The sequence below is a fragment of the Triticum aestivum genome, chromosome 6B (genome assembly GCF_018294505.1).
Source record: "Triticum aestivum cultivar Chinese Spring chromosome 6B, IWGSC CS RefSeq v2.1, whole genome shotgun sequence".
NCBI lineage: Eukaryota > Viridiplantae > Streptophyta > Magnoliopsida > Poales > Poaceae > Triticum > Triticum aestivum.
The window spans coordinates 573,717,891-573,729,707 of NC_057810.1; positions in this window are offsets into that span (position 1 = coordinate 573,717,891).

Consider the following 11,817-nt stretch of genomic DNA (forward strand, 5'->3'; position numbering starts at 1 on the left):
TGTATCACCATCTCTTCGCCGAACTAGTGCACCTATACAATTTACCATTATATTGGGTGTGTTGGGGACACAAGAGACTCTTTTTTAGTTGGTTGCAGGGTTGTTTGAGAGAGACCATCTTCATCCTACACCTCCCACAGATTGATAATCCTTAGGTCATCCACTTGAGGGAAATTTTCTACTGTCCTACAAACCTCTGCACTTGGAGGCCCAAAAACGTCTACAAGAAGAAGGTTGTGTAGTAGACATCAAGCTCTTTTCTGGCGCCGTTGCCGGAGAGGTGAGTACTTGAAGGTATATCTTTAGATCTTTATATCGAATCTTTTTGTTTCTTGTTTTATCACTAGTTTAGTATATAAAACAAAACTACAAAAAAATGGAATTGAGTTTGCCTCATACGCTTCATCTTTTTAACATCTTTCGTGAGAATGATGGAAAGGAAAATTGTGCTCAAGTGCTAGAAGAAGAAGTCTATAAAATGTTTGGCACTAAATCTTTGAATGATGAGCATGATTGCAATGTTGTTAGTATGAACTCTTTGAATATATATAGTACTAATGATCATTTCACTAGTCATGATGAAAATGTCTTTTATAAGCATGTCAATTCTTGTGGCATACATAGAGCTTGCAAGTACACACCAAATCGGGAAGATAGATTTTGCAAGAGGCATAAGTATTTGGAAACTACATGGTTGCAAGAAAGGCTAGATGATTGTGCTGAAAGATTCAATATTTATCGCCATCCTTGTGAACTTTGCAATGAACATGGTCATTTAAAGCTCCAATGCTATTTGTTTCATGATCAAATCGTGTCCAAAAATTGTGATAACTTGATTACCCTTGAGCATCACAAAGAGCTTAGTCTTCTTTTGGGGTATGAAGAAATGAAACATATAACTGAGGGTATTCCAAAATTTAATCTTGATAGATTTCTTGATTTTGATCTAGAAGAAATTTCTATGTATTGTACGGTAAATTGCATTGAAAATCCTTATATTGCCAATTACATAAATACAAGAAAACAAATAGAAGATGAAGAGAATACTAATGAAAGGGAAGAGACCTCCCAATATCTTCCTATTATTTCTTATGATGAATCAGGGAACGAGGAGGAGCCTTCTATTCAACCAATCTCATTAATAAGGCTCCAAAAAGTGGCTTAAACCCACACATGATGTGAAGAAGAAAAAGAAAAGACAGAGAAGCAAAGGTAAAAAGGTATCCCTCTCAAATGATGTCGCTCCTACTACTCATTGTGATGATGATAATTGCTATACTATTGGTGCTATCCATACTATTAATGATGAGAGTGATTATGCTTATGATATGAAAATGCCCAAGCTTGGGGATGCTATGTTTGATGAGAATGACACGTTTGAGAATATATTTGCTGCGATTAATGTTTGTCCCAAGCTTGGGGATGCTATGTTTGATGAAGATGATATTTTTAGCCTCCCAAGTTCTGATATGCAAAGTTGTTATGATGATAGCATGCCTCCTATTTATGATGCTTATATTGATGAAAGTGGGTTTGGAAGAGCGTCAACTTTAGGAAGTAATGATCCCACTATTTTGGAGGATGTTGAATCTTATTGTGATATTTATGAAAGTGGATTTGGAGAGGTCATGACTTTATTTAGTGATGAATCCACTATTTTGGAAGAGGTTTCAATTGATTATGATGAGAACAAAGTTGCTACTTATGATGATTATTGTGATGAAACTTATGCTATAAAAAGTAGTGATGATTATATTTATAAAACTTGTCATGATTATGATTACCCTTTTTCTGGACATCAACCTTTTAATATGGAAACAATTTATAGTATTCAAGTCTCTTATGATACTCCCACTATTATGAATAAGAAGAATTTTGCTTATGTGGAGAGTAGTAAATTTTCTATGCTTGTAGATCATGAAAAGAATGCTTTATGTGATGGTTATATTGTTGAATTCATTCATGATGCTACTGAAAATTATTATGAGGGAGGAACATATGCTTGTAGGAATTGCAATAATATCAAGTTTCCCCTCTATGTGTTGAAAATCTTGAAGCTATGTTTGTTTTACCTTCCTATGCTAGTTGATTCTTGTTCCCATAAGTTGTTTGCTCAAAAAATCCCTATGCATAGTAAGTGGATTAGGCTTAAATGTTCTAGTCATATGCTTCATGATGCTCCTGTTATGTTTCAATTCTTATCTTTTATGTGAGCATCATTGTCATCATCATGCCTAGCTAGAAAGGCATTAAAGAAAAGCGCTTATTGGGAGACAACCCAATATTTACCCTTACTGTTTTTGTGTGTTCACATGATTATTCTACTGTAGTAATCATGTTTTATAGCTTTTGTTTCAATAAAGTGCCAAGTAAGACCTTTAGGATTGCTTACGGTGATAGTTGTGTTGATCCAGCTGAAAATCAGAAACTTTTTGCACCCAGTAAATTAGTTTTGATAATTCACAGAAACGTGTTTTTGATCTGATTCTTTTTGCTAAAGAAGGAGTTTTAAACTTTTATTGTTTTGAGGACTAAATGAGTAGTAAGTGCTCTTGGGACACCATGCTTCACGTGTGGTTAGGGAAACTCCATTGCGAGTCACCAAATCGACTGCAAATGTCCAGACCGGATGGTCTGGACGCTTTTAGCCATCCGACTGCGGTCACTTGAAATGTCCTCAGAGCCCTGGGCATCAGAAATCCTGCAAACCGATGCTAAAACCAACGGGGAGGGGGGGGGTTGTATCTGCCATGTCAGACTCTGACATCGCGAACCCAGCCAAAACCCCTCTCTCATAGTGCCCGCTCACTCTCCGCACTACATTTATGCCAGTCAGAGCAGACGATACCAAGCGATAGACTACCAGTGCATTCATGTCGGCTTATCGGTTGTCCGCCTGCCCGACATTGACACCGGTGTGGTGAACGAGAGGCTAACTCTAGCTGCATGCATTCAACTCACTGCTCCTCCTGCCCGGGCTAATTAAGCCGGCCAACCACTCCCTAAAATCATACTCTTTCGAAACTTTCACCCACCGTTCGAGCCACTGTCCAACCATCCCTTCACCCCTTCACATACTCGTCCATCGTATGTGGTCGCCATGGCCCGGTCCTTTGCTATGTGGTACAAGAGGTTCATGCCAACGCGCTGCATCCAAATCGCGACGGAGGTCTGCATGCGAAGGCCCGACGTCAGGCCTGGATTGATGTGGGCCAACCTTCGAGCTCTTCAGAGCGCTCAGAAGAGGAGATAGAGGAAGATGAGGAGGAGGCCTACCCCATGGCCATTGTTGTTGTCGGAGCCTTGATACGTCTCCAATGTATCTATCATTTATGAAGCATTCATGCTATTATATTATCTGTTTTGGATGTTTATGGGCTTTATTTTACACTTTTATATTATTTTTGGGACTAACCTATTAACCGGAGGCCCATCCCAAATTGCCATTTTTTGCCTATTTCAGTGTTTCAAAGAAAAGGAATATCAAACGGAGTCCAAATGGAATGAAACCTTCGGGAGAGTTATTTTTGGAACGGAAGCAATCCAGGAAACTTGGAGTAGATACCAGGGCAGCTTCAAGGTGGCCACGAGGTAGGGAGGCGTGCCCTACCCCCCTGGATGTGCCCCCACCCTCGTGGCTCCCCTAACCGACTTCTTTCGCCTATATATGTCCATATACCCTAAAAACATCGGGGAGCACAATAGATCAGGAGTTCCGCCACCGAAAACCTCTATAGCCACCAAAAACCTCTCGAGAGCCCGTTCCGGCACCCTGCCGGAGGGGGGATCCCTCACCGGTGGCCATCTTCATCATCCCGGCGCTCTCCATGACAAGGAGTGAGTAGTTCACCCTCGGGGCTGAGCGTATGTACCAGTAGCTATGTGTTTGATCTCTCTCTCTCTCTCTCTCTCTCTCTCTCGTGTTCTTGAGATGATATGATCTTGATGTATCGCGAGCTTTGCTATTATAGTTGGATCCTATGATGTTTCTCCCCCTCTACTCTTTTGTGATGAATTGAGTTTTCCCCTTGAAGTTGTCTTGTCGGATTGAGTCTTTAAGGATTTGAGAATACTTGATGTATCTCTTGTCGTGCTTATCAATGGTGACAATGGGATAATCACCTGATCTACTTGATGTATGTCTTGGTGATCAACTTGCGAGTTCAATGAACTTATGCATAAGGGTTGGCACACGTTTTCGTCTTGACTCTACGGTAGAAACTTTGGGGCATTCTTTGAAGTACTTTGTGTTGGTTGACTGGATGAATCCGAGATTGTGTGATGCATATTGTATAATCATACCCAGGGATACTTGAGGTGGCATTGGAGTATCTAGGTTACATTAGGGTTTTGGTTGATTTGTGTCTTAAGGTGCTATTCTAGTACGAACTCTATGATAGATTGAACGGAAAGAATAGCTTCGTGTTATTTTACTACGGACTCTTGAATAGAGCGATGAGAAAGGATAACTTTGAGGTGGTTTCGTACCCTACAATAATTTCTTTGTTTGTTCTCCTCTATTAGTGACTTTGGAGTGACTCTTTGTTGCATGTTGAGGGATAGTTATATGATCTAGTTATGTTATTATTGTTGAGAGAACTTGCAATAGTGAATGTATGAACCTTAGGCCTTGTTTGCTACCATTGCAATACTGTTTACGCTCACGTTTATCATTAGTTACCTTGCTGTTTTTATATTTTCATATTACAAATACCCATATCTACCATCCATATTGCACTTGTATCACCATCTCTTCGCCAAACTAGTGCACCTATACAATTTACCATTATATTGGGTGTGTTGGGGACACAAGAGACTCTTTGTTATTTGGTTGCAGGGTTGTTTGAGAGAGACCATCTTCATCCTACACCTCCCACAGATTGATAATCCTTAGGTCATCCACTTGAAGGAAATTTTCTACTGTCCTACAAACCTCTGCACTTGGAGGCCCAAAAACGTCTACAAGAAGAAGGTTGTGTAGTAGACATCAAGCTCTTTTCCGGCGCCGTTGCCGGAGAGGTGAGTGCTTGAAGGTATATCTTTAGATCTTTATATCGAATCTTTTTGTTTCTTGTTTTATCACTAGTTTAGTATATAAAACAAAACTACAAAAAATGGAACTGAGTTTGCCTCATACGCTTCATCTTTTTAATATCTTTCGTGAGAATGATGGAAAGGAAAATTGTGCTCAAGTGCTAGAAGAAGAAGTCTATAAAATGTTTGGCACTAAATCTTTGAATGATGAGCATGATTGCAATGTTGTTAGTATGAACTCTTTGAATATATATAGTACTAATGATGATTTCACTAGTCATGATGAAAATGTCTCTTATAAGCATGTCAATTCGTGTGGCATACATAGAGCTTACAAGTACACACAAAATAGGGAAGATAGATTTTCCAAGAGGCATAAGTATTTGGAAACTACATGGTTGCAAGAAAGGCTAGATGATTGTGCTGAAAGATTTAATATTTATCGCCATCCTTGTGAACTTTGCAATGAACATGATCATTTAAAGCTCCAATGCTATTTGTTTCATGATCAAATCGTGTCCAAAAATTGTGATAACTTGATTACCCTTGAGCATCACAAAGAGCTTAGTCTTCTTTTGGGGTATGAAGAAATGAAACATATAACTGAGGGTATTCCAAAATTTAATCTTGATAGATTTCTTGATTTTGATCTAGAAGAAATTTCTATGCATTGTACGGTAAATTGCATTGAAAATCCTTATATTGCCAATTACATAAATACAAGAAAACAAATAGAAGATGAAGAGAATACTAATGAAAGGAAAGAGACCTCCCAATATCTTCCTATTATTTCTTATGATGAATCAGGGAACGAGGAGGAGCCTTCTATTCAACCAATCTCATTAATAAGGAGCTCCAAAAAGTGTATTAAACCCACACAAGATGTGAAGAAGAAAAATAAAAGACAGAGAAGCAAAGGTAAAAAGTTATCCCTCTCAAATGATGTCGCTCCTACTACTCATTGTGATGATGATAATTGCTATACTATTGGTGCTATCCATACTATTAATGATGAGAGTGATTATGCTTATGATATGAAAATGCCCAAGCTTGGGGATGCTATGTTTGATGAGAATGACACATTTGAGAATATATTTGCTGCGATTAATGTTTGTCCCAAGCTTGGGGATGCTATGTTTGATGAAGATGATATTTTTAGCCTCCCAAGTTTTGATATGCAAAGTTGTTATGATGATAGCATGCCTCCTATTTATGATGCTTATATTGATGAAAGTGGGTTTGGAAGAGCGTCAACTTTAGGAAGTAATGATCCCACTATTTTGGAGGATGTTGAATCTTATTGTGATATTTATGAAAGTGGATTTGGAGAGGTCATGACTTTATTTAGTGATGAATCCACTATTTTGGAAGAGGTTTCAATTGATTATGATGAGAACAAAGTTGCTACTTATGATGATTATTGTGACAAAACTTATGCTATAAAAAGTAGTGATGATTATATTTATAAAACTTGTCATGATTATGATTACCCTTTTTCTGGACATCAACCTTTTAATATGGAAACAATTTATAGTATTCGAGTCTCTTATGATACTCCCACTATTATGAATAAGAAGAATTTTGCTTATGTGGAGAGTAGTAAATTTTCTATGCTTGTAGATCATGAAAGGAATGCTTTATGTGATGGTTATATTGTTGAATTCATTCATGATGCTACTGAAAATTATTATGAGGGAGGAACATATGCTTGTAGGAATTGCAATAATATCAAGTTTCCCCTCTATGTGTTGAAAATCTTGAAGCTATGTTTGTTTTACCTTCCTATGCTAGTTGATTCTTGTTCCCATAAGTTGTTTGCTCAAAAAATCCCTATGCATAGTAAGTGGAGTAGGCTTAAATGTTCTAGTCATATGCTTCATGATGCTCCCGTTATGTTTCAATTCTTATCTTTTATGTGAGCATCATTGTCATCATCATGCCTAGCTAGAAAGGCATTAAAGAAAAGCGCTTATTGGGAGACAACCCAATATTTACTCTTACTGTTTTTGTGTGTTCACATGATTATTCTACTGTAGTAATCATGTTTTATAGCTTTTGTTTCAATAAAGTGCCAAGTAAGACCTTTAGGATTGCTTACGGTGATAGTTGTGTTGATCCTGCTGAAAATCAGAAACTTTTGCACCCAGTAAATTAGTTTTGATAATTCACCGAAACGTGATTTTGATCTGATTCGTTTTGCGCTGGATTGGTTCACAAAGTTCTCAGGTTTTCCTAATTTGGTAGAATTTTGGTAGTTACATAAGTATAGGTTTGATACAGATTACTACAGACTGTTCTATTTTTGACAGATTCTGTTTTCGATGTGTTGTTTGCTTATTTTGATGAATCTATGAGTAGTATCGGAGGGTATGAACTATAGAGAAGTTGAAGTACAGTAGATATTACACCAATATGAATTTAGAATGAGTTCACAACAGTACCAAAAGTGGTGATCTATTTTCTTATACTAACGGAGCTTACGAGTTTTCTGTTGAGTTTTGTGTTGTGAAGTTTTCAAGTTTTGGGTAAAGATTCGATGGACTATGGAATAAGGAGTGGCAAGAGCCTAAGCTTGGGGATGCCCAAGGTACCCCAAGGTAATATTCAAGGGAAACTAAAATCCTAAGCTTGGGATGCCCCGGAAGGCATCCCGTCTTTCGTTTTCGTCTATCGGTAACTTTACTTGGAGCTATATTTTTATTCACCACATGATATGTGTTTTGCTTAGAGCGTCATTTCATTTTGTTTTGTTTTGCTTGCTGTTTGAATAAAATACCAAGATCTGAAATTCTTAAATGTTAGAGAGTCTTCACATAGCTACATAATTACTTAACTACTCATTGATTTTCACTTATATCTTTTTGCAGTAGTTTGTCATTTACTCGTGTGCTTCACTTATATCCTATGAGTAAATGGTCGAATAATTTGAATATCATAAATCTGAATTTATATATGTTTCATATGCTTATCCCATGGGGAGTAATGACTTCACATCTAAGAAGTAGAGGTGGTAAATTTATTGAAGGTTAGCAAACATTGTATTGGTCACTTGAACAATTCATGAAAGAATATTGAAGGAAGAGAGATTTCACATATAAATATACTATCTTAGACATTTTCTATGATTGTGAGCCCCATTAATTATTTTCAAACCTAAGCAAATTAGTTGAAATTGGACAAGGAAGACGACATAATGAGTTATGCTTGGGTATAATTGTATAGAAGTTATATTGTTATAGATCCTCCAACATGTGGTGCTTGCTGTTTAGAATCCTTTGCTAGCCAAAATATCTGTACCAAGCGGGAATACTGCTTGTGCATCCAAATTTCTTGAACCAAGTTTCTTCCATGAGTGTCCACCATACCTACCTATATGCGGTATTTACCTACCGTTCCAAGTAAATTTGCATGTGCCAAACTCTAAACCTTCAAAGAATAATCTGTTTTGTATGCCCAAATCGCTCATGTAGAGACTAGGGGCTGTAAGTATCTTCCATGCTAGGTGGGTTATTCTCACGATGAGTGGACTCTACTCATCATTCATGAGAAAAATCAAATCAAAATAATTGCAAACAAAACTCCCCCAGGATTGTTGTTAGTTGGAGGCACCCGTTGTTTCGGGCAAGCCATGGATTGATGATTGTTGGTGGAGGGGGAGTAAAAACTTTGCCATTCTGTTTGGGAACCTCCTATAATGTATCTAGTATGGAAGATATCGGGAACTCTTGGTTGTTATGTTGACAATGAAAGCATACCTCTCAAAATTATTTTCATCTCTGTTTAAAAGCTTCGAGCTTTGGCACCTCTGCAAATCCCTGCTTCCCTCTGCGAAGGGCCTATCTTTTACTTTTATGCAAGAGTCAGTAGTATTACTTATCTTTCCAACCTACTCTTTAGTTGGCAAGCATCATGTGATGGGGGAAAGATCTAAGCATATATGGCCATTCAAATATATTTGATCATGAATTATTATTGTTGACAATTATCTATATGATAAGTAAGTTGGGAGGTGAAACATTAAGCCCCTATCTTTCTCTGTGTTCGATGGATGCTATTTGTTCTAAAAATATGCTTTGAGTGGTAGCAATCATGGAAGACTATATGATAGTTGAGTATGTGGGATTTGCTAAATCAAAGCTCTTACATAGACCCTTCCTGAAAATAAGATAAATTGCAATTGTTTGATGACTGAGAACATAGTTTGCTAGTTTTCAAGAAAGTTTATGGTCTATGCTTTAACATTTGAATAGCTTGTTACTTGATCATGAGAAGTTTTATGAGATGAGTTACTGTTATGACATATAATGATGCTAGAAAAGGTGATTGAAATTATCATTATCAAACTTGTGCACCTGCTAGCATTCACACTTCATAAATTCTTTCTTTTATCATTTACCTACTCAAGGACGAGCAGGAATTAAGCTTGGGATGCTGATACGTATCCAACATGTCTATCATTTATGAAGCATTCATGCTATTATATTATCTACTTTGGATGTTTGTGGGCTTTATTATACACTTTTATATTATTTTTGGGACTAACCTATTAACCGAAGGCCCATCCCAAATTGTTGTTTTCTTGCCTATTTTAGTGTTTCGAAGAAAAGGAATATCAAACAGAGTCCAAATGGAATGAAACCTTCGGGAGAGTTATTTTTGGAATGGAAGCAATCCAGGAGACTTGGAGTAGACATCAGGGCAGCTTCGAGGTGGCCACGAGGCAGGGAGGCGCGTCCTACCCCCTGGGCGCGCCCCCACCCTCATGGGCCCCTCGTGGCTCCCCTGACCGACTTCTTTCGCCTATATATGTCCATATACCCTAAACACATCGGGGAGCACAATAGATCGGGAGTTCCGCCGCCGCAAGCCTCTGTAGCCACCAAAATCCTCTCGGGAGCCCGTTCCGGCACCCTGCCGGATGGGGATCCCTCACCAGTGGCCATCTTCATCATCCCGGCGCTCTCCATGACGAGGATGGAGTAGTTCACCCTCGGGGCTGAGGGTATGTATCAGTAGCTATGTGTTTGATCTCTCTCTCCCGTGTTGTTGAGATGATACAATCTTGATGTATCACGATCTTTGCTATTATAGTTGGATCTTATGATGTTTCTCCCCCTCTACTCTCTTGTGATGAATTGAGTTTTCCCCTTGAAGTTGTCTTGTCGGATTGAGTCTTTAAGGATTTGAGAACACTTGATGTATGTCTTGCCGTGCTTATCTGTGGTGACAATGGGATATTCACGTGATCTACTTGATGTATGTTTTGGTGATCAACTTCCGGGTTCAATGAACTTATGCATAGGGGTTGGCACACGTTTTCATCTTGAATCTCCGGTAGAAACTTTGGGGCACTCTTTGAAGTACTTTGTGTAGGTTGAATAGATGAATCTGAGATTGTGTGATGCATATCATATAATCATACGCACGGATACTTGAGGTGACATTGGAGTATCTAGGTGACATTAGGGTTTGGTTGATTTGTGTCTTAAGGTGTTATTGTAGTATGAACTCTATGATAGATTGAACGGAAAGAATAGCTTCATGTTATTTTACTACGGACTCTTGAATAGATCGATCAGAAAGGATAACTTTGAGGTGGTTTTGTACCCTACAATAATCTCTTTGTTTGTTCTCCGGTATTAGTGACTTCGGAGTGACTCTTTGTTGCATGTTGAGGAATAGTTATATGATCTAGTTATGGTATTATTGTTGAGAGAACTTGCACTAGTGAAAGTATGAACCTTAGGCCTTGTTTCCTACCATTGCAATACTGTTTACGCTCACTTTTATCATTAGTTACCTTGCTGTTTTTATATTTTCAGATTACAAATACCCATATCTACCATCCATATTGCACTTGTATGACCATTTCTTCGCCGAACTAGTGCACCTATACAATTTACCATTGTATTGGGTGTGTTGGGGACACAAGAGACTCTTTGTTATTTGGTTGCAGGGTTGTTTGAGAGAGACCATCTTCATCCTACGCCTCCCACGGATTGATGAACCTTAGGTCATCCACTTGAAGGAAAATTGCTACTGTCCTACAAACCACTGCACTTGGAGGCCCAACAATGTCTACAAGAAGAAGGTTGTGTCGTAAACATCAAGCCTTGCCTTCCATCTCTCTGTAGCCCTCTCTCTCTGTCACTCAGCTCTGGCACAAACCAAAGAAGAAACCAGGAGGAAGAAGGAAGAATAGACACGATATTGCCGATGCACGAACACCACCGCCGCTCGAACGACGTATTTTCCTTGAGCACGAACTCAACTCCCAACCTGTTACAATGATAGCCGCACAAGCTTTATACCGGAGCCGACACCAGGGCACGAACCCATGCCTCCCACTCCCCTGCGCCCACGACCCGCACGCTCTGCTCGTGACGCGCTCCGACACGGACGACACACGACAAGCTCCAACCGATCGCCCATGATCTTCCCGCGCGACTCGCCAACAGACTACGCACGCACGCACACACGTCGGACCCAAGTTAGACTATAGCCAGACTATCTACATGTCAGACACTACCCAGACTATGGCCAGACAATGGCTCAATGCGGCCACGGACCGCACCCGACGCGACCACCGCATGCACACACGCGCACGCCGCATCCTGGGCTCGCCGTGGCTTATTGCCCTACACTTCTCCCCCTAAGCCACGTGATGTCTACTACACAACCTTCTTCTTGTAGAAGTTGTTGGGCCTCCAAGTGCAGAGGTTTGTAGGATAGTAGCAAATTTCCCTCAAGTGGATGGCCTAAGGTTTATCAATCCGTGGGAGG